We start from the raw sequence: 4,963 nt of genomic DNA, 5'->3' as shown, positions 1-4,963 counted from the left end.
TTTTAAATGTTCTTAGGATGTTTAATGTTTTGTTATTATATAAATTAGTTTTTTTTGTTATATTATTATGTTATATTAAAAAAAAGAAAAAAAAATCAAAACATCCGCTGAAGCCACCGTTCACTTGAACCACAACAAGCTCATGCGGCTTCAACGAGTGTCCAGTTAGCATTACATGGCACAATATTATTGGATGAATTCAGAAGCCAGCTTAAACGACAACACATAGCCTTAAGACACTTCTGAGTTTCAAGTTGATGAAATAGCACGTAAGCTTTCGTAATAATAACAACAAAAGAACAAAAAGCATGGAGTAGCTAGAATGGACTGATAAAAAAACCAAAAAATGGATATAACATCACCTATGTAAATACTAGTAATAGCTGTTGCGATTACGTGCATCAGAGATTGAACTAAAAAAACGGAAACAACAAAAAAATGTACACAAAACAAAATACCAGCGCAACGTACGGTGTGACCACTAGTTAGCATGAATCCAATGGCGTTGGTGCAATGTGTACACATTTCACTGATTGTATAATAATCTTTCGAGGGTCCCGTGTTACACCAATTATCAGGAAGCCACGTTTATCACTAGTTGCTAAGTACGGTATGCGTTCAAATCAACCCCAAATCTAACGTTTGAATATTTATTCAAAGTCGTCGCTCATAAGTCAACAAAAGTACTCATATACAACTAAGTATCAAATTCAGATTCAAACCACATATCATAACACTATCTATCTGTACTTTAGTTGCATTGCTACAATATGATGACTCTCATCATCTCTGTTGTTCTATGCTTCAACCTAATCATCAACTGTTCTGCTGTTTCAACAATCAAAGTTGGTGACCGACTCGGTTCTCAGCTTGTTTCCCCGGCAAAAAAATTCACTCTAGGATTCTTTACCATTCCAGAAACAGGTTACACTTATTTAGGAATTTGGTACACGGATGTTGTATCAACGAAAGTATGGGTGGCCAACCCATCTACTCCGATAACAACAAGTTCCAGCGTCCTCATGATCAATCCCGACACTGGGAAATTGATCATTGCCACTGGAGGAATAACCCTTTTAAAATATCTCAGATAATCAATCCGGTGCCAGTCTTCATTTGACTGCAACTCTTCTAGACACCGGTGATTTCCAGCTGAAGAACGAAAATGCCAACCGAATTCTCTGGGAAAGTTTTGATAATCCAACCAACGTACTTTTACCAGGCATGAAACTTGGGTCCGACCTTACAACGGGTCGTAGTTGGAAGTTAACTTCTTGGTTAAGCGATGAAATACCGGATTTGGGTGCTTTTACTCTGAGTTGGGAACCCAATGGAGAAAGTTCTCAGAGATTAATGATTCGACGACGGGGGCAACCGTACTGGACTAGTGGGGATATGAGTAATCAAACATTTGAGTTTACTACGCTTCTAAACGGTCCATTGAGTGCATTTGGGTACTATCTCGGTTACGCATATGATAACAAAGAAAGGTATTTCAGTTATCATAGTTTCAATGGTGTAAACCCCATGTGGATTTTGACTGCAAATGGCCAAGTTTTAGATGGTGAAGGCAATGCATTATGGAGCCCTGAGTTCTGTTATGGGTATGATTCAGGTAATGGGTGTGTGGAAGGTACTAATTTGCCTCTGTGTAGGAGTGGAGATGATAAATTTTCTCTGTTGAAAGGGTATTTTGCTCCGGGCATGGCCGAGCTTTCGGGTGATGATAATTCAAGCCTTAGCTTTAGTGATTGTATGGTGAGATGCTGGAATGATTGTGGTTGCTTGGCATTTAACTTGCATGGAAACGGAACAGGCTGTAATATATGGACACGAACCAAATCAGCTAAGTTTTCGATTAATCCACAGGGGACTTCTGTTCCAAAGTATGTGATTGTTTCTCCGAAGAAAGGTAAAACTTGATTCAGTGATTTGTTGTCCAATTGTTACATATTTCTTTCACTTTATTACTGATAGCTGGCTTAAATGTGGAAGTAATATGAACTAAATTTTGATGTGCGTTAACATTAAATAGAGGATACGTTGTCAAGAACTAACACAAGGATGTTACACACAGGAAATGATGCTAAAATTTTGATTTTGGCACCCGTTGTTGCTGGCATTTTTCTACTTCTCTTTTGTTTCGGACTATTGTGTTATCGGAAGAATAGAAAGTCTAAACGAGAAGGTATATTCGTTGATATTGATTACATGAATTTTGAAGTTTATACTGTTTTCACCCTCTAATACATGGTTTGATTGTAGAAGAGAGACAAAAGGATGATGACAAACATTTGCTCGAACTGATGGAGTCAGGTGATACTGAAATGAGTGGCAGAAAAGGAAGAGATATGGTAGTTTTCAGCTTTGCTGCTATAGTGAAAGCCACAAATGATTTCTCAAATGAAAATAAGCTTGGGCAGGGTGGTTTTGGACCCGTTTATAAGGTATTTGTATCTTTTCGTACGCGTCATCTTTTTTAGAACTCTTATTGCTGACAAAAACGAGATATGATGTGCTTATGACAAAAGGGGAAACTTAGTGATGAAAAGGAAATTGCAATCAAAAGGCTTTCAAGAACATCAGGACAAGGACTTGCGGAATTCAAGAATGAGCTCATACTTATTGCCAAACTTCAACACAAAAATCTTGTCAGAGTTATAGGTTGTTGTATTCATGGAAAAGAAAAGATGTTAATTTACGAATACATGCCAAACAAGAGCTTAGATTTCTTTCTGTTTGGTAAGAAATACATCAATCTACATGTCTATTATAGTTTGAATGTGATACTGATTTGCTTTATCTAAGTTGTTCAACCAACTGCGTAGATGAAACCAGGAAGGCACTATTAGACTGGACAAAAAGATGGAACATCATTGAGGGAATCGCTCAAGGATTGCTTTACCTACATAAGTATTCGAGAATGCGTGTTATCCATAGAGATATTAAAGCTAGTAATGTGTTGCTGGATGAAAGTATGAACCCAAAGATTTCTGATTTTGGTCTTGCGAGAATTTTTAAACAAGATGAGACTGAAGCGATGACGAAAAGGGTGGTTGGTACATAGTATGTACACTTTCTCTTTCTGAATTAAAGTTCTAGGCAGGTTACTTATAGCTAAATTTCAGAGTCTAATCCAATTTCATTGTGTAGTGGTTACATGTCCCCTGAGTATGCAATGGACGGGACTTTCTCAGTGAAGTCTGATGTCTTCAGTTTTGGGGTCTTAATCCTGGAAATTGTGAGCGGAAGAAGAAATGCATGCTTTTCTCATCTTGACAAGACAGTTAATCTTATCGGATATGTAAGTCTAGCTTGAAATCTAATTCTTCAACATCAGTGTATTAATAAAGTTACTCGTTAATTTGACCTAAACAAGTCAAAATGGAATGAATAGTCAACATTTTAATGATTTAGGCATGGGAGTTGTGGCAACATGGGGATGCATTGCAATTACAGGATCTAGCAATTGCCGATAGTTGTGTTGTACACCAACTGTTGAGGACTACTCACGTTGCACTTCTTTGCGTACAAGAAAATGCAATTGATAGACCAGAAATGTCAGAAGTGATATCAATGCTTATTAATGACACTACATTGTTACCTGTCCCGAAACGTCCTGCATTCTTTTTTGGCGGAACTTTATCTAATTCAACTTTAGTCGAAAGGAAAGCAGATGGCGGCTCTGTGAACAGCATAACCATTACGAAAATAGAGGCTCGATAGAAAATTATCTTAGCTGATGGATAAATTTACGTAATATAATAAACTATTTATGTTGTTTGAACGCTGCAAGTTTTGTTGTGGACACAACTTGAATAATGGAGAGCTCGAGTTTATCTCCTAATATGGCAAGTACTATAACAACTAAAGCCTAAGCATTAGCGGATGCTTTATGGGAGATAACAGGATTACACATGCCTTATTAGGCTACACTAGACGGGTGTCCACGCGACGCAGCGGGAAATATCCTTGATAATCACGTTTTAGATATATGGGTGCTTCTTGTTTTGTTTGTAACCGTAGAACCATTTATTGGAATACGTAGATTCATAGTTCTTATTTTAAACTTAATTTAATATCGAAGTACAAATGAAAACATAACCTAACCATTGTTAATGGTTTGGTTTTGTTGGGTTTCAATTTTCAAAGGTCTAGTTTCAGTTTTCGGTGACAAAAACCACTAATAATGGCTTGTCTCATGGTTTAATTTAAAACCATCAAAACCGGACGGCAAACGCCTATACGTAAAATTTTATTTTTTTTAACTGAAAAGAAACTATGACAATATCATACTCTAATTAAAGAGAATTAAATGCTCTTTTTATGGTGCAATTTAAAAAAAAATTATTAACGTACGAAAAAGTTATGACCGTTGTGGGGGTATTTGAGTTAAAAATGAAATTATTAAAGAACAAGTAGTTAAAAGATGAAGAACCAAAGTTATAACTATTCTTTGAATTTATAAAAGTTGATTAAAGTTGAGTGACAATGATGTAACTATTTTGAAGAAAAATTAAAAATACGTGAGATTGAATGTTAGAATGACCATTTACCCTCGTATCATGTGTTTAGAAAATTGTAAATCCCTTAAAATCAATAGTTTTAGTTTGCCCTTAACTCATATATTATATATAGTATAGTTATAGATATGTAGGGAAGGGGCTACATTGAAGGGTGATTTTTGATACGTGACGTCACGTCAGTAGGGATGCGATTGTCATTTTAGGATGCATTAGTTTGTAGCCCAATATTGCCCCGGCATATCGCCACACCATTTTCTTTTTTGTACTTTTTTAAAATTAAAATAAACGAATAAACTATACTATATTATATATAGTATAGTTATAGATGTGTAGGAGAGGGGCTACATTGAAGGGTGATTTTTGATACGTGACGTCACGTCAGTAGGGATGCGATTTTCATTTTAGGATGCATTAGTTTGTAGCCCAATATTGCCCCG

At 36.2% G+C, this 4,963-nt stretch overlaps 1 pseudogene across 1 annotated transcript; it reads left to right on the top strand.

Moving 5' to 3' along the window:
• The first annotated feature begins 770 nt into the window (after positions 1-770).
• LOC143617074 (G-type lectin S-receptor-like serine/threonine-protein kinase At1g67520) lies at positions 771-3,797 on the top strand (annotated as a pseudogene). The gene is made up of 7 exons (XR_013150769.1): positions 771-1,912; positions 2,078-2,188; positions 2,266-2,447; positions 2,532-2,742; positions 2,829-3,066; positions 3,154-3,304; positions 3,418-3,797. The product of XR_013150769.1 is annotated as a G-type lectin S-receptor-like serine/threonine-protein kinase At1g67520 (transcript).
• The last annotated feature ends 1,166 nt before the right edge of the window (positions 3,798-4,963 follow it).

The sequence above is a fragment of the Bidens hawaiensis genome, unplaced genomic scaffold, assembly GCF_021521415.1.
Source record: "Bidens hawaiensis isolate Kalapana, Puna unplaced genomic scaffold, B.hawaiensis_p1.1 tig00052111_1, whole genome shotgun sequence".
Taxonomy (NCBI): Eukaryota; Viridiplantae; Streptophyta; class Magnoliopsida; order Asterales; family Asteraceae; genus Bidens; species Bidens hawaiensis.
The sequence above is the reverse complement of the archived record's forward strand: the minus strand, read 5'-3'. Positions and strand labels throughout refer to the sequence as shown.